General features: G+C 43.0%; 1 protein-coding gene across 1 annotated transcript in view; it reads right to left on the bottom strand.

The window, feature by feature from the left end:
• The window catches only part of LOC128684229 (alpha-1,3-mannosyl-glycoprotein 4-beta-N-acetylglucosaminyltransferase C), a 398,920-nt gene extending 374,027 nt beyond the window's left edge, over positions 1-24,893 (bottom strand). Inside the window, exon 1 of the mRNA XM_070088912.1 lies at positions 24,312-24,893. The gene's annotated coding sequence lies outside the window, so the exon portion shown is untranslated. The remainder of the gene's footprint in view (positions 1-24,311) is intronic.
• Positions 24,894-27,308: the final 2,415 nt, after the last annotated feature.

Here is a 27,308-nt window from a genome sequence, read left to right as displayed (position 1 = left end):
GCCAGCCAAAGGGAGACCCAGAAGATCCGCAAATATGAAGACCTTCCTCCTTTTTATTACTTCATCCCAATAGGGCCGGAGACCCTTGGAGCATTGGGCAAGTGTGCTCTAAAGTTCCTCAAGGAGGTGGGTGAAAAGCTCGTCATGCAAACCAAGGACCACAGGGCGACCAGCTTCCTCTTTCAGAGACTCAGTGTTGTAATCCAGAGAGGAAATGCTTGCAGCATTCTGGGCACACGGCCCACCGCCGGGGAGCTGGACGAAGTATTCGAGATGCAGCTCTGAGCTGTTATCTATGTTGTTTTACTTTCTATTGTATTTTTGTGAATGTTTTGTCAATGTATTTTGCCTTTAAATAAAATATATATCATTATAGGGGGTGGTAGGAGAAAATTTTCAAACAGCTTCAGGGAGAACCTTGAGTTTTCCCTGAAGCAAGTTTATTCTTTTCTCTGAGGATGAGGGTCCTTAGAACAGTTCTATAGGTGGTACCTCCCTATATATATATATATATATATATATATATATATATATATATATATATATATATATATATATATATATATATATATATTATATTATATATATATCTGGGCCCATTGTGAACGTACTTGCCTGGACATCCTTCTCTTTTCTGCAATTTTGCAAGCTCCTGATGTGTTGATTGCAACATGAAAGGCCTAGAGCTATCATTCTACTCCCCCCGTTGTTGTTTTGCATCCTATATCGCTTGGGAATTAGGGTCCCCAGTCCAGTTCTAGAAATAGTACCTTTCTATTCTGTTTGGTCATCAAGGAAGTCACAGAAGCACTCTCCAGCGAGCTCAATATCTGGTTCCTGGACGATGGTACTTTAGCTGGCACAACAGAATCTCTCCTAGAGGACATCAGTAAAATTAAAGACATGGGAGAAGCCTGGGCCTTTCTTTAAACCCCACCAAATGTGAAATAATTTCTGCCAATCAACAGATGATCCAGAATATTAGTACCGTTTTACCAGGAACACGAGCCATTGATCCAGCCAATAGCACTCTCCTTGGTGCTCCTCTTGGATCCAATGCCATCGATCTGATCCTAGAAAAAAAAAGTCTCAGACCTCCGGACGATGGAAAGCAGGATGAAAGACATTGACACACACGATGCCTTCTACCTACTCACCAGATGCCTGTCAATCCCAAAACTTACCTACTTTCTGGGATGCTCCCCAGCCTTCAGCAGTCCAAAACTCAAGGAATATGACCCTCTCCTTAAGACCATGCTAGAGAGTGTATTGAATCTTTCCCTTGAAGATGGACAGTGGTTGCAAGCCTCACTTCCGGTCAGGCTTGGAGGGCTAGGAGTACGCAGATCCTCCCAGATTGCTCTACCAGCTTTCCTATCCTCTTCCATAGCATCAAACGAGTTGATAAGACAAATTCTTCCTGATATTCTCAGTGACTCAGCAGGAATAGAAGACCCTAGCTAGAGACCCTTGCTGCTCCAGCACCAAACCCTAGTGCAGCACTGGCTCACAAACAGTCAAGCTGGGATGGCCCGATCGCTGAAAAGGTGCTTGCCAACATGCTCAGGGCTGTAACATCAGATAGGCAGATTGCCTGTCTCCAGGCTGTGAGCACACCTCACTCCGGGGACTTCCTCCAAACAGTTACCATATTGGCAATGGGAACGCGACTCGACCCTAAGACCCTCCATATTGCAGTGGCTCTGCGCCTTGCTGCCCCAATTCACACAGAATATACGTGTATTTGCGGCGAAGCGCAAGCAAACCAATACGGTCTACATGGTCTTAACTGTTCCAAAACCAAGGTCAACGACATCATTAAGAGAACCCTTGCTACAGCTGGATGCCCAGCCGAGAGGGAGCTCCGATCACTAACAGCCAACAATACCCACAACCCAGCAAACCGCCCCGATGGGATCACCATCTATCCTTGGAAGAATGGGAAGCTCTTAGCATGGGACTATACCTGTGTGTCCACACTGGCTGACACCTACATCCATCACAGTGTTGGGCGACAGGGAGGAGCTGCTGATCACAGGGAGGAGTACAAGATCAGCAAGTACAGGGACATAAGCCAACAGTATCAATTTGTCCCAGTGGGATCAGAGACCTTGGGATCATGGGGAAAAAATGCCACACGTCTCCTCAAAGAATTGGGTTCCAGACTCATCGACATCAACAGGGACCCAAGGGCAGCCATTTTCATGTTCCAGCACCTCAGCGTAGCCGTCCAGAGGGAAAATGCTTGCTGCATACTTGGCTTGCGTCCGGCTTCAGAGGAGCTGGAGGAAATTCATGATCTTTAATACATTGTACCATTGTATTAAAATATATATATATGTATATGTATATATATATATATATATATGTATATATATATATGTATATATATATATATATGTATATATATATATATATATATATAAGAAGGGTGAGTCAAGAGGCTGCTGCAATGCTGAAACCAACTCAGCTCGGTTTCGGCGTTCAACAGGGCTGTGAAGCAGCTGCCCACGCAGCACGAGTATATATCAAAAACATGTCCTATGAAAAAGCCTTGGTCAAATTGGACTTTGCCAATGCTTTCAACTCAGTCAGAAGGGATGCTGCTCTCCAAGCAGTTTATAGAAACTTCCCTTCCCTTTATCCCTTCATAGAATCGTGTTATAGTGTGACTTCCAAACTATTGTTTGGGGACCATGAAATTGACTCGTGTGAGGGCGTGCAACAGGGGGACCCTCTCGCCCCCTTTCTATTTTGTTTGGTCATCAAGGAAGTCACGGAGGCACTCTCCAGCGAGCTCAATATCTGGTTCCTGGACGACGGTACCCTAGCTGGCACAACAGAATCTCTCCTGGAGGACATCAGTAAAATTAAAGACATGGGAGAAAGCCTGGGCCTTTCTTTAAACCCCACCAAATGTGAAATAGTTTCTACCAATCAACAGTTGATCCAGAATATTAGTACCGTTTTACCAGGAGCACGAGCCATTGATCCAGCCAATAGCACTCTCCTCGGTGCTCCTCTTGGGTCCAATGCCATCGATCTGATCCTAGGAAAAAAAGTCTCAGACCTCCGGACGATGGAAAGCAGGATGAAAGACATTGACACACACGATGCCTTCTACCTACTCACCAGGTGCCTGTCAACCCCAAAACTTACCTATTTTCTGAGATGCTCCCCAGCCTTCAGCAGTCCAAAACTCAAGGAATATGACTCTCTCCTGAAGGCCATGCTAGAGAGTGTATTGAATCTTTCCCTTGACGATGGACAGTGGTTGCAAGCCTCACTTCCGGTCAGGCTTGGAGGGCTAGGAGTACGCAGATCCTCCCAGATTGCTCTACCAGCTTTCCTATCCTCTTCCATTGCATCAAACGAGTTGATAAGACAAATTCTTCCTGACACCCTCAGTGACTCAGCAGGAATAGAAGACCCTAGCTATGTCAGTGCCATCACCGAATGGGAGACTCTTGCTGCTCCAGCACCAAACCCTAGTGCAGCACTGGCTCACAAACAGTCAAGCTGGGATAGCCCAATTGCTGAAAAGGTGCTTGCCAACATGCTCAGGGCTGCAACATCAGATAGGGAGATTGCCCGTCTCCAGGCTGTGAGTGCACCTCACTCCGGGGACTTCCTCCAAACAGTTCCCATATCGGCAATGGGAACGCGACTCGACCCTAAGACCCTCCGTATTGCAGTGTCTCTGCGCCTTGCTGCCCCAATTCACACAGAATATATGTGTATTTGCGGCGAAGTGCAAGCAGACCAATACGGTCTACATGGTCTCAACTGTTCCAAAACCAAGGGCTGGCATGCAAGACACAATGAGGTCAACGACATCATTAAGAGAACCCTTGCTACAGCTGGATGCCCTGCCGAGAGGGAGCCACGATCACTTGCAGCAAACAATACCCACAACTCAGCAAACCGCCCCGACGGGATCACCATCTATCCTTGGAAGAATGGCAAGCTCTTAGCATGGGACTATACCTGTGTGTCCACACTGGCTGACACCTATATCCATCACAGTGTGGGGCGACAGGGAGGAGCTGCTGACCACAGGGAGGAGTACAAGATCAGCAAGTACAGGGACATTACCCAACAGTATCAATTTGTCCCAGTGGGATCAGAGACCTTGGGATCATGGGGAAAAAATGCCACACGCTTCCTTAAAGAATTGGGTTCCAGACTCATCGACACCACCAGGGACCCAAGGGCAGCCACTTTCATGTTCCAGCGCCTCAGCGTCGCCATCCAGAGGGGAAATGCTTGCTGCATACTTGGTTCACGTCCAGCCTCGGAGGAGCTGGAGGAAATTCATCATCTTTGATACATTGTGCCATTGTATTCATGTTTGTTTTTTTTCTGTAAATGTATTTTGTTTTTTAATAAATGTCCACATAGAATATAAATATAGGGGGTGGTAGGAGAAGAAAATATTCAAACAGCTCCGGGGAGAACCTTGAGTTTTCCCTGAGGTACGTTTATTATCTTCTCTGAGGATGAGGGTCCCCATTCCAGCTATAGAGGTGGTACTTCCCTATATACAATATATATTATATATATATAATTTTATATATATTATATACATTTATATATATATTATATATATATATATATATATATATATATATATATATATATATTATTATCACACTGGCCGATTCCCACCAAGGCAGGGTGGCCCGAAAAAGAAAAACTTTCACCATCATTCACTCCATCACTGTCTTGCCAGAAGGGTGCTTTACACTACAGTTTTTAAACTGCAACATTAACACCCCTCCTATATATATATATATATATATATATATATATATATATATATATATATATATATATATATATATATAGTTAGGTAGTAGGTTGGTAGACAGCAACCATCCAGGGAGGTACTACCGTCCTGCCAAGTGCAAAACAAAAACCTGTGTTTTGCATGATGGTAGGATTGCTGGTGTCTTTTTTCTGTCTCATAAACACGCTGGATAATAGGTATATCTTGCTACTTGTACTTACACTTAGGTCACACTACACAGGCACGCAAATGCATATATATACATACACACATCTAGGTTTTTCTTCTTTTTCTTAATAGCTCTTGTTCTTTAACTCTTCTATTCACCATTGGGATCTGGAAAAGAATCTTTCCTCCTTAAGCCATGCGTGTCGTATGAGGCGACTAAAATGCCGGGAGCAATGGGCTAGTTCCTTTTCTCCTGTATACATTACTTAAAAAACTGAAGAAAAATTTTACAAAACTGGGATGCTTGAATGTGCATGGATGTAGTGCGGATGATATGAAAGAGATAACTGTTGATGTTATGAATGAAAAGAAGTTGGATATCCTGGCCCTAAGCGCAACAAAGCTGAAGGGGGTAGGCAAGGTTCAGTGAAGGGGGGGATAAATGGGATTAAGTCAGGAGTATCTGAGAGAGTTAGAGCTAAGGAAGGGGTAGCAATAATGTTGAAGGATCAATTATGGAAAGAGAAGAGGACATATAAATGTATAAATTCAAGGATTATGTGGATTAAAATAAGTGTTGGATGCAAAAAGTGGGTCATTATAAGCGTGTATGCACCTGGAGGAGAGAGGAGTGTAGAGGAGAAAAAGAGATTTTGGGAGATGTTAAGCGAATGCATAGGAACTTTTGAACCAAGTGAGAGAGTAATTGTGGTAAAGGACCTAAATGCTGAAGTAGGAAAAACATTTAAGAGGGTGTGGTAGATAAGTTTGAGGTGCCAGGTGTAAATGATAATGGGAGCCCTTTGATTGAACTTTGTATAGAAAGGGGTTTAGTTATAGGTAATGCATATTTTAAGAAAAAGAGGATAAATAAGTAAACAAGATATGATGTAAGGCGTAATGACAGTAGTTTGTTGAACTATGTATTGGTAGGTAAAAGACTGTACAGTAGACTTCAGGATGTACATGTTTATAGAGGGGCCACAGATACATCAGATCTTAAGTTGTAGCTACAGTGAAAGTAACAGGTAGGTGGGTTACAAGGAAAATAGAAGCAGCAAGTAAATGAGGATGCAGTTAGGGTAAAATATAAACAACTATTGGAGGATAGATGGGATAGATTGGAGGATAGAGTATAGGCAATGGGGTCGAAGATGTATTGGGTAGGTTGAAGTATGTAGTGTTAGTGTTCAGCAGAAGTTTGTGGTTACAGGAAAGTGGGTGTGGGAGGGAAGAGGAGCGATTGGTGGAATGATGATGTAAAGAGAGTAGTAAGGGAGAAAAAGTTAGCAAATGAGAGGTTTTTACAAAGTAGAAGTGATGCAAGGAGAGAAGAGTATATGGAGAGAAAAAGAGAGGTTAAGAGAGTGGTGAAGCAATGTAAAAAGGGAACAAATGAGAGTGGGTGAAATGTTATCAACAAATTTCGTTGAAAATAAGAAAATGTTTTAGAGTGAGATTAATAAGCCGAGAAAGCCTAAGGAACGAATGGATTTGATAGTTAAAAATAGGAGAGTTACTAAATGGAGAGTTAGAGGTATCGGTAAGATGGAGGGAACATTTTGAGGAATTATTAAATGTTGATGAAAATAAGGAAGCTGTGGTTTCGTGAATAGGGCAAAGAGGAGTAACATCTTGTAGTAGTGAGGAAGAGCCAGTTGTGAGTGGGGGAAAAAGTTCGTGAGGCAGTAGGTAGAATGAAAGGGGGTAAGGCAGCTGGGATTGATGGGATAAAGATAGAAATGTTAAAAGCAGGAGGAGATATAATTTTGGAGTGGTTGGTGCTATTATTTAATAAATGTATGGATGAGTAAAAGGTACCTAGGGATTGGCAGATTGATGAAATGATTGTATGAATCTGGGACGGAATGGTAGGAGGGGAACGGGACGTCTGAGGAATGGTTGGAGAGGGTAAAAGAAACTTTGAGTTTTAGAGGTTGAAACATCCAGCAAGCTTGTGTGAACATGTTATGATGAGTGGAGGCAAGTGCTTTTCATGGAAGTACTGTTGGAATGTGAGTAATTACATGATATAAATGGATGGTGCGCTAAACTTGTAGAGGTCATACAGCACAGGAGTGTCAGCAAGGTAATTTTCATGAAAGGATTTAATAAAACCGGTTAGCTTGACTTCAGTTCTGTAGGTGGGAAGGGCATTTCCTGCACTCTAAAATAGTGGGTGGCGATGTTGCAGATGGAGAGTAATCTGACTGTGACGTCAGCACACTTCTGGAAAGAAAGCGACTGAGTGAATGATGGAAAATGTCATTCGATATAATCAGAGGTTCTCCCGCGGCAGAAGCTTCAGTCTGCTAGCGTCATAAATCTGCTTCAGTGTAATATATAACGTCATATAAAGGCTTCAGTTTAACTAGAGAATGTCAATCTGGTAGGTACCTAACACTTAATTAAGCATTGGCGTAACTTTGAAGTATTTTCGTTTAATTTAGAATTTGTAAATGTAAATTTTATAGATATTTGATCACAGTGAAAATTTAAAAAAAATTATCAAATGTTTTTTTTAAAGAATATAATTACAGAAAAGAAAACTGAGAAATAAGGAAAACTCGCTTTTTCATAGTATTTTTATTTTTTATGATTTTGAGTGAACCCGTCAGTACTGCCTATCTTGGTGCCAGAACCATAATATTTTAAGCTAAAATTTTCTTATCCCATCTACCTTTATCCAAGACTTTTGTTTATAACTTAATGCTTTATTCTTCAGGCTTCAGGCTTTCAAATTTAGTCATTTATTACAAGATAAAAGTTCGTGGAACAACTGACAACTGCAAGTGCCCTCTTCTCAATTTTATATAGACCATTCCGAAACTGGTTTCCAGAGAAATTGATTTTGAGATCCTCTTCTGATCGGCTACAAAATTTCATCACTGGTGTATCCTACTTAGATTAAATTTACATAATGTCTTTGCGTTTATAAAGTGTACCCTAAACACTGTAAAAATTTTGTATGTACCTAAAACTTAAATAAATCTTCATTACTGTCTTATTTGCTTATTGTCTTACTTATCGAAGGAAAATGTTGGATTGATTGGCCTGTGTAGGTCCCAATCTGGTTTTCTTTTTCAAAGAAATTGGGAAAATTGAACTAGAGCTTTTCATAAGAATGTTGCATCTGATTAGCTTCAACCCATCATCGGTGATAACTTGGTAATGCAGCTTCTGCGCGGCTTCAAACAATGTGCTGGTACACAAACCATACCACGAGTGGGGTTTGAACCCGCGGTCAGAGTCTTTCAAAACTTCAGACCGTCGCGTTAGCCACTGGGCCAGGCAGCTTCAATAAGATTCATCCAATTAGGTATATTTCTACAGCATAGGAAGGTTTGTTTGCAATCCTGTCATTAGTGAGTCGAGTTAATGTGCTGGTGTTTTATGGGGATACTTTTCTCGCCGAGACAGAAAGATAATGCCAGTTTGGTTTCGAAGTTAGTGTTTCTTAGTGGAATGTTTGAATTATATTGAGTTTGTGAATGTCCTATTATGCCATTTTATTGAAGAAGTTGGAATAATAGTTTCCATATGATGACTAGTGAATGCCTCACTCTGAACTATTCTAGTAGCGTGTATTGCGGTACAGGGGTAATGCAATAACAGGGGTAACTTTCTTGGATCGCTAAAGACCGAAATACATCTAAATATTATTATATTTGTGGAGAAGCTGGAAGCCTTCCAGAAGTCATACAGCATCTTGGGAATGGAAGCGAATCAGGTTTGTGGCGAGAGAGAAGAGTAACTGACACTTATGCAGCATATGGGAATCTTTATTCAGGAAACGTTTCGCCACACAGTGGCTTCATCAGTCCAATACAAAGAGGAAGGCGTAAGGAGAGGAGGAGTATGAGGTAATCAGTCCCTCAGCCTGGAGTCGATGTGTTCAGTCCATCAATCTTGTAGAATGTACAGCATAGGGCCGTAGACGTGGCTTATATACTGTAGTGAGGTGAGGTGAAGCAGGCGGAGGCGGGGTCATAGTGGTACCATCCACTAGTCGAAGTAGGTCTTCGTCCAAAGGTTGAACAAGTGTTGAAGAATTCTTTGTAACAAGATCCCATGAATGGTTTTTCAAACCATTCATCACACAGAAGAGTAACTCCATATCTTTGTATTAAGAATCCTTCACTGGTATCCAGGGACCTTCAGTGATGGGTCGTCCCTGGCCACCTATCGAGGCACGTGAGAATCAAGAGTTATCCCCTTCAGGGTCAAGAAAATCCTCTTGCCTCACTTTAAGGAGCAATAAAATGATCCAGTTGAGAATCAAGGCAATCATCCTCAGGATCAAGGTAACCGTCTGGACACACATGAGGATCAAGGTACTCAAGCTGACACTTGAGAATCACTATAGTAGCACTGAAATAATCCCATTGAGGATCAGGATAAACACCTTGATACACGTGAGAATAAAGACAATCTTGGCCCAAGTGAGGATAAAGACAATCTTGACCCAAGTGAGAATCAAGACACACTAAGTTCAAAACAATCCTCTCAACCCATTAGTATCAAAGACTAGTGGGGAACAATTGTTTCACTGCTGCAGTGAGAATTGTTCCCCGCAGTCATGTGGTTCACTGCTGCAGTAAGAACAGTCATGTGGTTCACTGCTGCAGTAAGAACAGTCATGTGGTTCACTGCTGCAGTAAGAACAGTCATGTGGTTCACTGCTGCAGTAAGAACAGTCATGTGGTTCACTGCTGCAGTAAGAACATTATTTATCTTGGAAAAAAAATATTTTCCTCATACCAGGGAAAAAAACCAAACAGAATTCCCCAAGCAAAACCAGTCTTGGTGCGTGTTTACCCTCTCAAGTTTGGTTGTCACTGTTTGTTTGCTTATCAACTATTTGTCTGGTTATCACTCGTTATCAACTGTTTGGTTATCACTGTTTTGTTATCACTGGTTACCAACTGTTTGGTTATCAATGGTTATCAACTGTTTGGTTATGACTGGTTATCAACTGTTTGGTTATGACTGGTTATCAACTGTTTGGTTATGACTGGTTATCAACTGTTTGGTTATGACTGGTTATCAACTGTTTGGTTATGACTGGTTATCAACTGTTTGGTTATGACTGGTTATCAACTGTTTGGTTATGAGTGGTTATCAACTGTTTGGTTATGAGTGGTTATCAACTGTTTGGTTATGAGTGGTTATCAACTGTTTGGTTATGAGTGGTTATCAACTGTTTGGTTATGACTGGTTATCAACTGTTTGGTTATGACTGGTTATCAACTGTTTGGTTATGACTGGTTATCAACTATTTGGTTATGACTGGTTATCAACTGTTTGGTTATGACTGGTTATCAACTGTTTGGTTATGACTGGTTATCAACTGTTTGGTTATCACTGGTTATCAACTGTTTGGTTATGACTGGTTATCAACTGTTTGGTTATGACTGGTTATCAACTGTTTGGTTATGACTGGTTATCAACTGTTTGGTTATGACTGGTTATCAACTGTTTGGTTATGACTGGTTATCAACTGTTTGGTTATCACTGGTTATCAACTGTTTGGTTATGACTGGTTATCAACTGTTTGGTTATGACTGGTTATCAACTGTTTGGTTATCACTGGTTATCAACTGTTTGGTTATCACTGGTTATCAACTGTTTGGTTATGACTGGTTATCAACTGTTTGGTTATCACTGGTTATCACTGTCTGGGTATCAACTCTTTGCTTAGTAACTATTGTCTGGTTTTCAAAAAGAAAAAAAGTCTAAGAATCTACTCGTTTGGTTATCATCTATTTCGTTGTTTGTTTGAATAACAACTGTTTGTTTAGCTATCAACAATTTTGTTATAAACTGTTCGGTTATCAAAGGTTTAGTTATAAACTTTCTGGCTATTTGGTTTTAAACTGTTTATCAAAATTGGTGTTGACTCTTTTTACAAAGTATCACCTGGAGCTCAGTTTGATAAGTAGATAAAAGGCTCGTATGAGTTGATCAAAACATTTATAATAATAATAATAATAATAATAATAATAATAATAATAATAATAATAATAAAGAAGAAGACTGTTTCCACATGATACATACTCTTAACAATGCTTGGAAGACTTGTATACATGGAACCCCCCCCCTGGTCATACACAGGATACATACCGTGAGGAGTGTTTATTTCTCAGTGTATATATGCTGAGAATTTCCAGTAATCTCAGTTTTAGGGACTAAAATATTCGTCTGATGACAAGGTTACCGTGCAGCCTTAAAGACCCTCGTGTAGATGACCAAAAGCTCCAGCTGCGGGTCATCATCTAAGACCCGCGTCAGGAAACACTTGTCCTGTTTCCTGACAAACATTATCTAAACTTAAATCTCGGTGTCACAATACAACTTCCTCACTACCATACATACCAGTAGCATATATGATGGTCTACCTACCTGGAATCTACCTGGAGGGTATTCCGGGAATCTACGTCCCCGCGGCCCGATCCACTACAGGCCTCCCGGTGAATCAGGGCCTGATCAACGAGGCTGTTACTGCTGGCCGCACGTAGTCCAACGTACGAACCACAACCCGGCTGATCTGGCACCGACTTTAGGTATCTGTCCAACTCCCTCTTGAAGACAACCAGGGGTCTACTGGTAATGCTCCTTATGGCTGGTGGGAGATTGTTGAACAGTCTTGGGCCCCGGACACTTATTGCGTTTGCTCTTAGTGAACGAGTGACGCCCCTGCTTTTCACTTGGGGTATGTTGCATCGCCTGCCAAGTCTTTTGCTTTCGTAGGGAGTGATTTCTGTGTGCATATTAGGAACCAGTCCCTCCATTATCTTCCAGGTGTAGATATATCTCTCTCGCCTGCGCTCCAGTGAGTACAAGTCAAGTGCTTCCAGGCGCTCCCAGTAGTTAAGGTGTTTGATGGAACTTATACGTGCAGTAAAGGTTCTTTGTACATTCTCTAGTTCTGCAGTTTCACCTGCCTTGAATGGGGATGTTAATGTACAGCAGTATTCCAGCCTAGAGAGAACAAGTGATTTAAAAAGGATTATCAGTGGCTTAGCATCTCTTGTCTTGAATGTTCTCATTATCCATCCTATCAGTTTCCTCGCAGCTGTAATAGTAGCATTGTTGTGGTCCTTGAAGATGAGGTCTTCGGACATTACCACACTCAGGTCCTTCACATTACTTTTCCGCTCTATTGTGTGATTGGAGTTTGTAGTATACTCAGTCCTAGCTATTAATTCCTCCAGTTTTCCATAACGGAGTAGTTGGAATTTGTCTTCATTGAACATCATTTTGTTCTCCGTTGCCCATAGGAAAACTTGGTTTATATCTTCTTGGAGATTTGCCGTGTCCTGAATGGATGACACTCTCATGCAGATCCTAGTATTGTCTGCAAAGGATGATACAGTGCTATGGTTTACATCTCTATGTCTGATATGAGAATGAGGAACAGGATAGGTGCGAGTACTGTGCCTTGTGGGACAGAGCTCTTCACTATAGCAGTATCGGATTTAACTCTGTTTACCACTACTCTTTGTGTTCGATTGGTTAAAAAGTAGAAGATCCAGCTGCCTACTTTTCCAGTAATCCCTTTAGCACACATTTTGTGTGCTATTACACCATGGTGTAGTGCGCGAAATTATTAAAAGAAAATTCATGAGTGAATATTAAGAAAAATGTTAAGTGAACGTGCAAATAAAATACAGCTAGGCAGAATTGACACCTTGTTGAGACAACGTTTTCCTTGGAGACCAGATTTGGAGACCAGGCTTGGAGATCAAGCTTGAAGACCAGGCTTGGAGACCAGGTCTGAAGACCAAATATCGAAACCAGGCTTGGAGACCTAGCATGGAGACCAAGCTAGGTCTTCTGGTTTAGAGACTATGTTTGGAGACCAGGCTTACAGACCAGGCTTGGAGAACAAGAATGGAAACTAGACTTGGAGACTAAACCTAGAGATCACGCTTAGAGACCAGGTTTGCAGATCGTGTATGGAGACCAGTCTTGGAGACCAGGCCTAGAGATCTTCCTTAGACTAGGCTTGAAGACCAGGCATGGATATCAGGCTTGGAGATCAGGCTTGGAGACCAAACTTGGAGGCTACGTTTGGAAATCAGTCATGGAAATCTGACCGAGTGACCAGGCTTGGAGACCAGACTTGGTGACTGGGCTTGGAGAACATACTTGGAGACCATTCTTGGAAACCAAGCTTGGAGACTGGGCGTGGAAACCAGGCTTTGAGATCAGGATTGGCGACCAAGTTTGGAGACCAGGCTTGGTGAATGAGCTTGGAGACCAGGTCTAGAGGTCAAGCTTGGTAACCAGACTTGGGGCCAAGCTTGGAGATCAGACTTGGAGACCAGTCTTGGCGAACAGGATTAGGGTCCAGGCTCGAGGACTGAACTTGGAGACAATACTTGGCGATCAGGATTGGGAACAAGCTTGGGGACCAGGCTAGGACACAATATTTGGTGATTAAACTTGGGAACCAAGCTTGAGGATTAGGCTTGGGAACCAAGCCAATTGAAGCATCAGTGTCCATTGAAGAGGAAAAAAAACTAGTTTTACAGTGGTATGTGTAGAGTGCCAGGCTCAGTATAACGGTTGTTATGGAAGGTGCCATATAGGAAATGATTTGTGACTAGCAGTGAACGTACATCAGTGAGGGGAAATAAAGATCAGGGATTAGCATAAACGCAGAGAGCAGAAAAGTTAAGAAATGGAAAAGGATTATTGCTAAAACCACGGGAGAATATAAGATATTATTATTAATAAAAGTGAGGAGAGCAGTGTGTAGGCCTACAGATGATACCATACAGTGGGTCGTGTTTTATACTGAAGGATTGTTTCTCGTATCATATAAGAAATATAGTGAATGGCGAGGTATTGATGTTCAGTGATAGTGATCTTAAATTTGTGGATTACAGTAATCTGTCAAATACCCAATACATAGTGTATAATATATGGAATATATATGGGTCGACCACCGCCAGGAAAATTATTGCCAGAGGCGACAGAGAAATGTAAACTATCGTACAGGTGTTATAACGAGGGAAAAGGATTTGAATAGGCAGTGATATAGTGTACTGAATTGTGGTTGAGAGTAATCCTTTTAAATCCTTTTAAATTTGAGTGCTAGTTTAAGCTATGGTGTAATTATATGGGAACAAACTGTGCAAGTTTACGGTCACCCCACTGATCCCCCACCTTTCCCCCCGCCCCTTCGTACTCCAACCAGCGGGGGTCGTTCCCCCCCCCCCGATGGCACCCATGCCGCGGACCCACCTATCACCAAACCAAGCAAAGTGGAGACGTTACCTGGAGGTTACCTGGAGGTTATTCCGGGGATCAACGCCCCCGCGGCCCGGTCCACGACCAGGCCTCCCGATGGATCAGGGCCTGATCAACTAGGCTGTTACTGCTGGCCGCACGCAGTCCAACGTACGAGCCACAGCCCGGCTGATCCGGCACTGACTTTAGGTATCTGTCCAGCTCTCTCTTGAAGGCAGCCAGGGGTTTATTGGCAATTCCCCTAATGCTTGATGGGAGGCTGTTAAACAGTTTTGGGCCCCGGACACTTATGGTGTTTTCCCTTAGTGTACCAATGGCGCCCCTACTTTTTATTGGGGGCATTTTGCATCGCCTGCCCAGTCTTTTACTTTCGTAGGGAGTGATTTCTGTGTGCAGATTTGGGACCATTCCTTCCAAGATTTTCCAAGTGTAGATTATGATATATCTCTCCCTCCTGCGTTCCAACGAGTACAAGTCAAGTGCTTCCAAGCGTTCCCAGTAGTTAAGGTGCTTGACAGAACTTATACGTGCAGTAAAGGATCTCTGTACACTCTCTAGATCTGCGATTTCACCTGCTTTGAATGGAGATGTTAATGTACAGTAGTATTCTAGCCTAGAGAGAACAAGTGATTTGAAAAGGATCATCATGGGCTTGGCATCTCTCGTTTTGAAAGTTCTCATTATCCATCCTATCATTTTCTTTGCACGTGCGATCGTGGCACTGTTGTGATCCTTGAAAGTGAGATCCTCAGACATTACTACTCCCAGGTCCCTTGCATTATTTTTCCGCTCTATTGTATGGCCGGAGTCAGTAGTATACTCTGTTCTAGTTATTATCTAGTTATTATCAGACCGGGCCGCGGGGGCGTTGACCCCCGGAACTCTCTCCAGGTAAACTCCAGGTAAAACGGAGTAGTTGGAATTTGTCCTCATTGAACATCATATTGTTTACCGTTGCCCACTGGAAAACTTTGTTTATATCTTCTTGGAGGTTAACCGCGTCCTCAGCAGATGACAGCCTCATGCAGATCCTAGTATCATCCGCAAAGGATGATACGGTGCTGTGGTGTATATCTCTGTTTATGTCTGATATGAGGATAAGGAATAAGATGGGGGCGAGTACTTTGCCTTGTGGAACAGAGCTCTTCACTATGGCAGCCTCCGATTTAACTCTGTTGACCACTACTCTTTGTGTTCGATTTGTTAGGAAGTTGAAGATCCATCTCCCCACTTTCCCAGTTATTCCTTTAGCACGTATTTTATGGGCTATTACGCCATGATCGCATTTGTCAAATGCTTTTGCAAATTCTGATTTTCTTCCAGTGCATCCAAGGCCATGCCATAGTGATCCAGTAGTTGTGAGAGGCAGGAGCGACCTGCCCTGAACCCATGTTGCCCTGGATTGTGCAGATTTTGGGAATCCAGGTGATTTGCAATCCTGCTTCTTAGCACTCTTTCAAAGATTTTTATGATGTGGGACGTCAGAGCTATTGGTGGGGATACAAACTGGATAAGTATTAAGCCATAGTAGAAATAATAAAATAAGAGATAGTGGATCGATGTGCAGGGAAACAGTGAACATACAGTGACTGGATAGTGGAAAAGGATAAACCACCACCGAATCCTCTTGCCACCCTCCCCCTCCGACACCCCAACCAGCGGGGATGGTGCCCCCCCTGGCACCCATACTCCTGACCACCGAACTACCTTTCATCACCGAAATCCAGCCACCACCACTACATATAACTGCCCAGGACAAGATAAACAGCAGTGATCATGACAGAAATAAGATGCTGTGGGATGTATGATATATGAGGTCATACATCATAAAAGTTTTTAGTGTGTAATAAGTCTCCATACTAATTACATCCCACATACCCATGCATTGACCTATAACACCCACACCTGCGTGCAGAGCTGAAAGGTAAAGCGAAGATCAGGTTCTTGTGGTACCCAGTTGCAAATAGGATACAGGCAGGATGGCAGTACAATATACCTGTGGGACATGTGAAAAGGCTCTTGGGAAAAAATCTAAAATCACATGCAACATTTGCTTTTCAAAACATCATGTTACCTGTGCAAGAATAAACACTGCAACCAAAAATGACATCTATCTAGATAGGTGTTTCTGTATCTGCAACAGGGATGTGGAACTATGGACAGATATTAGGAAAGCACTCAGGAGGTTAATGAACAATAAACACGAAAAAAAGGAGGAACTACTGAATAGTCTACCTGGAATATATAGAGCATGGGAAGATAGGAGAGGAGTAAAGTCTAACACAGAGAATGCCCAGTCTACAACTGACCCAAAAATAAGCAGATACACACTGGAAAAAACACAGGAAACAAAAACAACAGCTAGCTCAGTCCCCAGCCCTAGGGCTGACCCAGACCCAGACCCAACCCCCAGCCATTGTAAAAATCCGGATTCAGTTAAAGACTCCTCCACAGCCACCAACGCCATAGCCCCTAGTACAGATGTAGTAGAGGAGCCCTCCTCTGGGGTAGACTCTTCTGCAGCCATCACAATCATAGCCTCTAGTACAGATGTAGTTGGGGAGTCCCCTTCCAGGAAAAATGTTGGTGCCATGACAGCGGATGGTGGTGTCTCTGGTTTGGCTATGGAGGACTGTAGTGCAGCTCTAGGGCCGGCACAGATTAAGAATACATCCAGCACGAATTGTACCCAGCCAAAAACAAAATGGTGCAAATACTATGTTTGGGGCATCTGTAAACACGGAATATCAGGGAAAACGAATGAGGCATGCAACTTTGAGCATCCCAAAAAATGCCGTGACCTCCTGTCTAGTGAAGTGTGTCGTTCTACCTCTTGCATATACTTCCACCCTGAGATGTGTCAGTCTTCAGTCCTTGAAAAACAATGTTACAATACCAATTGCACTGCATACCATCTAAAAGGGACCAGGAAGCACACACCCCATACAACACATCATAGTAGCTATAGTAGCTATGACAACACCTCAAGTGATTTTTTAGTGGTAGGAAACAAAGAAAGAAATTGGAAAGAGATAACCAAAATAGTCTACCACCTTAGAGCCTTGTTGGACTGGAGACAGCCAGTGGCCCCTCCGGACTCACAGCTACTGATGCCAACAACAAAATCCCCCCAACAAACATGCAACACAGCCTTATTTATATTTGCTAATATACAGGGCCTTAAGCCATCCACAAACGACAAAATACCTTTCATTAGTGGCCTTCTAGGGGAGTCAAATGCACTGTTTGCAGCCTTCACAGAGACCCACGCAAAAGATTACTTTGACAGTGAAATATGGATACCTGGATACAACCTTTTCAGATGCGACAGAAAGAACAGGCAACAAGGGAGGGTTGGCCTGTATATCAAAGAGTCGCTCATTTGCACAGAGATACTGAACACCACAAATGATGTAGTTGAAGTTCTGACAATAAAAATCGAGAACCAAAACTTAGTCATTGTACTTGTATATAAGCCACCAGATGCAACTTCCCAACAGTTCGAAGAACAACTGTCAAAAATTGACTCCTGTTTGGATAACTTTCCAGCCCCATCCTCAAACATCTTGCTGCTTGGTGACTTCAATCTTAGACACACAAAATGGAGGAACATAGCAAATAATGTCATAGCAGAAATAATCCCTGGAGGTAGCTCAAATGAAAAGTCACATACACGGGAGCTGCTGAATTTCTGCAACAAACACACCCTAAGTTAGCAGATAGTGGAGCCAACAAGACTGGAGAACACACTGGACCTTATTTTCACAAATAATGAGGACCTGGTAAGGAATATAACAATATCAAAAACAACAAATTCTGATCACAATCTAATCGAAGTCCAGACTTGCATGTACAGGAGTCCTGGTTGGCAAGATGCATACAGTTATGAGGGTACCTTTACCAAATTCAACTTAACAAGAACATCATCTGGGATCAAGTAAACTATGCCCTAAATGAAACATGCTGGGAGGATATCTTAAATTACATGGACCCTAACCAATGCCTCGAAAAGATCACCCTCCTGGTAGCTGAAGTATGTTCAAGGTATATTCCTATAAAACAAAAGAAAAGAAGAAGTAAACTGGAGAGAGAGACGCTCCCTCTACAGGAGAAGACGAAGAATCATTGAGCTCCTCAAGAATGCCAGATTATCTGATACACGGAAGGAAGTGCTAACCAGGGAAGTGGAAAATATTGAGCTGAAATTAAAGGACTCATACAGGATCCAGGAGAGACAAGAGCTAAAAGCAATTAATGAAATTGAAAGAAATTCGAAATATTTCTTTTCATATGCCAAAAACAAGTCAAAAACCACTTCTAGTATAGAGCCCCTGCTCAGACAAGACAGATCCTACACAGACGACAACAAAGAAACGAGCGAGATACTAAAATTGCAGTATGACTCAGTGTTCAGCGAGCCACTAACCAGTTTAAAGATAGACAATCTAAACAATTTTTTCATGAACCTCAAAACCCTGCCAATGTAGGCCAGATTTATGACATAACCCTAACTCCACTAGACTTTGAGAAAGCCATCGACGACATGCCCATGCACTCAGCCCCAGGCCCAGACTCGCGGAACTCGGTGTTCATTAAAAACTGCAAGAAACCCCTCTCACGGGCCCTAAGTATGCTGTGGAGAAGGAGCTTAGACACAGGCGATATTCCAGTCATTAAAAACAACAGATATAGCCCCACTCCATAAAGGTGGCAGCAAAGCAGTAGCTGAGAACTAAGAGCAGGTTGCTCCTGCCTTTCACAACTGCTTGACCACTATAATATGGTCCTAGATGCACTGGAAAACAAACAGAATGCAGATGTAGTATACACAGACTTTGCAAAAGCCTTTGACAAGTGCGACCATGGTGTAATAGCAAACAATATGTGTGCTAAAGGGATAACCGGCAAGGTAGGCAGATGGATCTTCAACTTTCTAACCAATTACACACAAAGAGTAGTGGTAAACAGAGTTAAGTCAGATGCTGCCATAGTGAAGAGCTCTGTCCCACAAGGCACAGTACTCGCACCTATCCTGTTCCTTATTCTCATATCAGACATAGACAGAGATGTAAACCATAGCACTGTATCATCTTTTACAGACGATACTAGGATCTGCATGAGTGTCATCCATTCAGGACACGGCAAAGCTCCAAGAAGATATAAACCAAGTTTTCCAATGGGCAACAGAGAACAATATGATGTTCAATGAAGACAAATTCCAACTACTCCGTTATGGAAAACTGGAGGAAATAATCACTAGGACTGAGTATACTACAAACTCTAATCACACAATAAAGCGGAAAAGTAATGTGAAGTACCTGGGTGTGGTAATGTCTGACCTCACTTTCAAGGACCATAACAATGCCACTGTCACATCTGCAAGGAAACTGATAGGATGGATAATGAGAACATTCAACACAAGAGATGCTAAGCCAATGATGATCCTTTTTAAATCATTTATTCTTTCTAGGCTGGAATACTGCTGTACATTAACATCCCCATTCAAGGCAGGTGAAATTGCAGAGCTAAAGAATGTACAGAGAACCTTTACTGCACGTATAAGTTCCATCAAACACCTTAACTACTGGGAGCGCCTGGAAGCACTTGACTTGTACTCACTGGAGCGCAGGCGAGAAAGATATATCATAATCTACACCTGGAAGATTCTGGAGAGACTGGTCCCTAATATGCACACAGCAATCACTCCATACGAAAGCAAAAGACTTGGCAGGCGATGTAACATACCCCCAGTGAAAAGTAGGGGCGTCACTGGTACACTAAGAGTAAACACAATAAGTGTTTGGGGCACAAGACTGTTCAACAGCCTCCCACCAGCAATAAGGGGCATTACAGGAAAACCCCTGGTTGTCTTCAAGAGGGAGTTGGACAGATACCTAAAGACGGTGCCGGATCAGCCGGGTTGTGGTTCGTACGTTGGATTGCGTGCGGCCAGCAGTAACAACCTCGCTGATCAGGCCCTGATCCACCGGGAGGCCTGGTCGTGGACCGGGTCGCGGGGGCGTTGATCCCCGGAATGCCCTCCAGGTAGACTCCAGGTTGGGAACCAAGCTTAAAGATCAGGCTTGGGAACCAAGCTTGAGGATCAGGCTTGGAAGCCAAGCTTGGGGACCAAGCTAGGACAATAATTGACGATCAAGCTTGGAAACCAAAATTTATCACATAAGCTTGAGAAAGCGTGATCTGTAAGCGGAAAGTTCTCTCATTAAAACTCCCTTTCTGCCTTCATGCCTGCCTAGCAACTTGTCGCTATGTTTTACCTCTTATGACCAGCTAACACTGCTATTGATATACATAAATAACAATCAATAATAATAATAATAATCACCACAATTTTTACTGTTATAATAATATTAATCACAATTATCACTGTTAATAAATGAAAGCAAAAACCTTCACTGCAGTCTGCATTAGTTCCAACAACAATAACTGCACTTAAAACTGCACCAAATACTGGATTACATCACTGCATTACATTACATTACTTCACTGTGTTACACATGGCGTACATCTACGTCTTCATTACTGCGTTACACAACACGTAACTCCACCTCCACTGTGATACCGCAGGCTTCAGTATAGCTCCATGTCATACACCTGCGTGTCATACCAGATGCCTATTCGAAGTTCAGTGGCTGCTGGCTCCCTCATCTCACAACCCCTTCTGGGGTCGAGCACAAGTCTTAGGCATACCCAGGAGTTAGTTGACTGTTGTGGGTCACATCATGGAGTAAGTTCTGAGAAGACTGCAAAAGAAAAAGTAATGCTGCTTGGCTGTATAGGGTTATTCTGGGTTGCTTGCCCTCTGGGTTAATACACCCCCCCCCCAACACACACACAAATGAAGTCTTCATTATGACGCTGTCACACCAGACTTCATTACAGCAATGTGACACGCCAGGCGTACATCAACGTAGTCATTGCATCAATGTGACACACCAGATATACATCCATATCATTATTGCATCAATGTGATACGCCAAACTTGTATCTATGCCGTCATGACATCAGTTTGACATGCCGGACTTACATCTATCTTAAATGCATCAATATAACTCGGCAGACATCATTACATCACCGTGTCACACCAGACGTAAATCCACGTCTTCATCCATGCCACCCACTACAGGTACAACATTCACCTCTTCATCTGAATCACCCACCAGAGGTACAACATCCACCTCTTCATGAGCATCACCCACCATTGGTACAACATCCATCTCCTCATCAGTGTCCCCTCCACTAGTGGTACAACATCCATCTCTTCATCCGTGTCATGCCACAATGAAAAGCTCTGATCCACAAGGTACAGTACTCACCCTCATCCTTTTCCTCATATCCTACATAGACGGATATGTAAACCATTGCACCATGTCATCCTTTGAAGACGATATAAAATTTGCATGAGTGTGTCATCCACTGAGACACGATAAATCTTAAGGAGATATAAACCAAGTCTTCCAATCGGCCACAAAAAAAAAAAAATATAAAGTTCAATGAGGACAAATTCCAGCTGCTCCGTTATGGAAAACTCGAAGAATTAAAAGTTAGAACGGAGTATAAGGCAAATTCTAACCACATAACAGCGCGAAAATCTAATGCGTAGGACTTTGGAGTGATAATGTCAGATCTCACCTTCCAGCACCACAACAAGAACACGATAGGATGCATAACGAGAGCCTTCAAATCAAGGGATGCCAAGCCAATGATGATCTTCTTTAAGTCACTTTTTCTATCTAGTCTACAATGCTGCTGCTGCTGCTCACTAACATCCCCTTTCATGGTAGGCAAAATTGCAGATATGGATAATGTGCAGAGGACCTTCACTGCACGTTATGAGTTCAGTAAAGCGCCTGAATTACTGGGAACGTTCAAGGCCCTAGACCTGTAATCTCTGAAGCGCAAATGAGAGAGGCACATCATAATTTACACCTGGAAAATCCTAAAGGAACTGGAACCAAATCTGCACACAGAAATCATCCCTATGAAAGTAAAACACTTGGCAGATGGTGCAACATTCCCCAGTGAAACACAAGGGTGCTGTGAGTACACGGAAAGAAAACACAGTAGTGTCAACGGCCCAAGGCTGTTCAACAGCCTCCCATCATACATTATGAGAATTGCCAAAAGACCCCTATCTGTCTTTAAGAGGGAACAGGACAGATATCTAAACTGATATCTGACCGGACGGGCTGTGGTTCGTATGCTGGATAGCGTGTAGCCATCAGTAACAGACTGGTTGATCAGGCCCTGATCCACCGTGAGGCCTGGTCATGGATCGGGCCGCGAGGGCACTGACCTCCCGAAACTCCTTTCATGTAGGTACTCCAAATAGGTGCATCAAAGGTACAGAATCCACCTCCTCATCGGTGTTCCCTCCACCAGAGGTACATCCATCTTTTCATCCGTGTCATCCACCACAGGTGCAACATCCACCTTTTCATTCGTGTCATCCACCAGAGATACATCCACCTTTTCATTCGTGTTATCCACCAGAGGTACAATATCCACCTCTTCATCCATGTCACCCACTAGTGATACAACATCCACCTCTTCGTGCGTGTCATCCACCAGAGGTATATCCACCTCTTCATCAGTGTCATCCACCAGAGGTACAAAATCCACCTCTTCATCTGTCATCCACCAGAGTTACAACATCCACCTCTTCATCCGTGTCATCCACCAGAGGTACAACATCCACCTCTTCATCCGTATCATCCACCAGAGGTACAACTTCCACCTCTTCATGTCATCCACCAGAGGTACAACATCCACCTCTTCATCCGTGTCATCCACCAGAGGTACAACTTCCACCTCTTCATGTCATCCACCAGAGGTACAACATCCACCTCTTCATCACTGTCATTCACTAGAAATTCAGCATCCACAAGCTCTGCTCCTAACAACTGCGTCTGTCTTCCAGAATTCCCCTTTGCTCTGCTAAACAGTACATCAATATCAGATAGCACATGAATGGGAGGTAGTCAGGTTTGACCCGAGGACGGAGGTGGGGTAAAGTTAGCTCCACTTCTTTTGATCAATGATCATCAGGAGCATCACCCGCTGAAGGACTGAATAAATCACTATCTTATTATTATTCACGATGTATAGGATGAAAAACCTTACCCTACTGGACTCACTATAATCTGCCGTATCGATTTTTATCAATATAAATAAGGTATCAATTTAAGAACTTCAATATGAATTACATATTAATCTGTATCACGTGTTAATGTGTATGATGCATTGATTTAAGGCAGTGATTCTCAACCAGGGGTAAATTTACCCCTTGGGGGTCAAAAATTACATGGCAAGGGGTAAATATTTGATGTACCTGATAACTGACTAATAATTCATTTAAATTTAATTTTGTAAAATGTGTGTGTGTGTGTCTGACCTTGCTTTTCTGTCCCTTTATGATGGCGATCAATTTTTTGTATGGAAGGGGGTGAATGAAGAAATACATCAAGCCGATGGAGTTAATGATGGAGGAAAAGTTGAGAATCCCTGATTTAAGGTTTGTGGAATGTGTATGTATGTGTATATATATTTATATATATATATATATATATATATATATATATATATATATATATATATATATATATATATATATATATATATATATATATATATATACAGTACGCTTGTATTAGTTTGTTAATATTATTAAAGATTAGCCGGTATTCTCCCGGCCCGGGCCTTTTCCAAGTGGTGGCCCGACCTTGGCTCCCTCTTTAGGGAGTGTCTGAGACCTAAGTCTCCCATGGGAGGAGGCACAAGTACCTCCTCATCTTTGGGACCAACTGTCCCCAGGCCTAGCCACAAGCTAGGCCTCTCTGGTCTGCCATCCTCGCCCCAAGGGGGCAAATGGGAATAACAGTCTTATGAGCTAAAGGCTCGGGCTCAGGCACCTACCCTACCCTAGAAGGGTTAGGCATGGTGTCGATCCTTGTATTAGTCAAAAGTGTAGCAGTAAAGTGCAACACTGAAAGTAATGTATGTACTCACAGTGTTCTGAGTTCAGCTTGTAGCACATTAGTACTTAGTGTTTAAAGAGGTAAAAGTAAGTACTTACAAGATGCTCCTCCATAGCTTGTGCTAGCAGCAGGTCACTCACTGACGAAGGTTAAGTCATCGTCTCTAGAGTCTCCTCCGGCAAGAGACTCTCATTGTGGAGGCGAGGGCGAGCTATATCCCTCCAAGGGAGAGTTTGTGAATAAATCAGGTTATTAGGAAGGAAGGAAGGTGTGAAGCAGGTTAGAAAACAAGGAAACAAGGTGAAGGAGGGTAAAACAAGAGAAGAGTGGAGGGGGACCGGTAAGAGCGAAAATAATAAGAAAAAATGAGTATGGGAGAAGGAGGGAGTATGAGAGTGAATGCAAAAGAAATTGATGGAGGTCAACAAGGATGGAAGAGGAGTGTGAGGGAGAGACAAGGCCAAGGGCAGAGACCTCGCCTGTACTCTGAAAGTACTGGATGAAGATTAAAAGATAGAATGAAGCGGCCAGTGAGATGGAGACACAGGGAGGGATGGCGCTAACAGCGAGCGAGACGGAGCGTGTAACAACTGGTATGGTGAGCAAGGAAGGGAAGAGAGTAGTATTGAACAAGTCAACCCACGAGGTGCACACAGCGCCAGACCCGGCGCTACACTGCCCGTCTCTCACTCCACCATAAACACACCACTGCCATGCTAGCCACCACAACACACCCATCATCTCCAGCCATTATTATCGCTCTTCGGTCGTCTGAGACAACCATATTGCGTATTATTGATGCTATGGTGAAGTAATTATGCTGTTGTACTGTTGATTTCCAATATATATATACATATATATTTTTATTATTGATGTTCTGGTCAAGGAAGTCCAGTGTAGCCATGCTGGCAACTGTGTGAGTAGGCGCGCACGCTTTCTCTTGGTAGGGAGCAATACTGGCGCAATTCTCTTCTCATTCACCTCTATCTGCCTCTCTATCCTCTTTAATTTTTCTCCACTCATAATTCTGCTCCCTTTTTTCCCCCTCCATCGAGTTCTCTCATAAGCAGAAGGTTGCATCTGGAGAGTGCACATGGTGGGACATGTGCCGCGCCGGGGGGAAGGGGGGGAAGCCAAGCCTCTGGATTGATCAACACCTAACTCTGCCCCAGCTGGCTCCGGCCACGCCACCTGCAGTAGTCTGGTGTTCCAGCCCAGCCACCTCGCTCAATCAGCGGAGGTTGATCTCCAGCTTCGTAACTCGCTTCTTTTGATCTGCTTAAGTAGTTTATTTTTCATATCTCCTATTAAATCCCTACATTTAGTAAGTCTCTATGGAAATAAGTCACTGACTTCTTTTTGGGTTATCCTAGGTATTTGTGTGTACCTGTACTTAAATAAACTTAGCACATAGCTCATTCCACTTTTGCAATAGCCTTACCCTACTCTGTCTCATTTGGATATTGTATTTCTGTATCCCGTAGTTATGGCGATTCCCATGTATGTGAAGTTTGTGTGTGTGTGTACTCACCTAGTACTCACCTAGTTGAGGTTGCGGGGGTCGAGTCCGAGCTCCTGGCCCCGCCTCTTCACTGATCGCTACTAGGTCACTCTCCCTGAACCGTGAGCTTTATCATACCTCTGCTTAAAGCTATGTATGGATCCTGCCTCCACTACATCGCTTCCCAAACTATTCCACTTACTGACTACTCTGCGGCTGAAGAAATACTTCCTAACATCCCTGTGATTCATCTGTGTCTTCAACTTCCAACTGTGTCCCCTTGTTACTGTGTCCAATCTCTGGAACATCCTGTCTTTGTCCACCTTGTCAATTCCTCTCAGTATTTTGTATGTCGTTATCATGTGTGTGTGTGTGTGTGTGTGTGTGTGTGTGTGTGTGTGTGTGTGTGTGTGTGTGTGTGTGTGTGTGTGTGTGTGTGTGTGTACCCTTTCTGAACGTCGAAGTGTTTTGTATATTGAAATAATGTCTCTCCAAGTACGCAGTCTCGTCTCTACTCATATTTTTTTTTCCTGCGCTGTACTGCCAGTCTGGTAGCCAATCTCTGAACTGTTTCTAGCATTACTTGCTTGGTTAGGTAAGAGTTCCACAGTGGTGCTGCGTTCTCAAGAATACGTCTTTCATTGTTTTGCTTTGTTAACAGTGAAGACTACTTTTACTACAAAGCCTACATTGTAGTAGTCTTCACTGTTATTTCAGAAACCACTTCTAGGTACGCAACATTTCCTAGACTGTGACGCATATGTGTGGGATTTTTGGTAGGTTGAGTACATAAAAATTTAAATACAATGAACCACAAAGGGACTGTACTCATCTTTTCACGCTGACTGCTCGGAACCACTCGCAGCCTCCCCCGAGGGTTCTGCCTTCGTAACTCGCCATCTAAGAACCCACCAGGGCTGTGTGACAGGTGTGTACATAGGATTAATATATGCCTAAAGACTACATATGCCACTGTTTCATGTTTGACACATTCAAGGTTGTGGCTGAACTATTGCCTGGTTATGGGCAATCGCCCGCTGATCATGGCGTTGATTTGGTATGTCCTATCAAAACACCCCCTAAACCCTTCTGCTGCAGCTGAATGAGAGGCCTGATGAAGACACGCCAGGGGTGTTTGTAGCGTACGGATTAATAACGCCGAAATCGTTGACTTGATTGAAGAGGCGAGAAAATGCTGGAAGCCTCACTTCTGCCGTCTGCTGGGCGCCGCCTGATGGCTATTACTCTTATTAGTCTGTAACAGTTCACGACAGGAAGGATGTCTGGCATTTGTGCACAGAGGAGAGTTAGTTATCTCTTCCTATATTCTTCCTGGAGATTGTCAGTGCACGCCACGGGAAACGCACTCGAAACCGGTCACAAAATTTTTCTACGTTTTATCGCAAGGTGGCACGAATGCCCAGTACCACTGGTTCGTCACATATTACCCCGCCGAGAACTAATTGCAATCTGCCCTACCAGCCTTTGCATCCTTTTTTCAAATGATGTTCTGCTGACATATATAATCTACAGACGTTGGGTGCCAGTATTTGTTACTGAACACGATCATGGATTACTATTGTCTTGAGTTTTA

The sequence above is a fragment of the Cherax quadricarinatus genome, chromosome 2 (genome assembly GCF_038502225.1).
Source record: "Cherax quadricarinatus isolate ZL_2023a chromosome 2, ASM3850222v1, whole genome shotgun sequence".
Classification (NCBI taxonomy): Eukaryota; Metazoa; Arthropoda; class Malacostraca; order Decapoda; family Parastacidae; genus Cherax; species Cherax quadricarinatus.
This window is presented reverse-complemented; position numbering and strand designations above follow the sequence as displayed.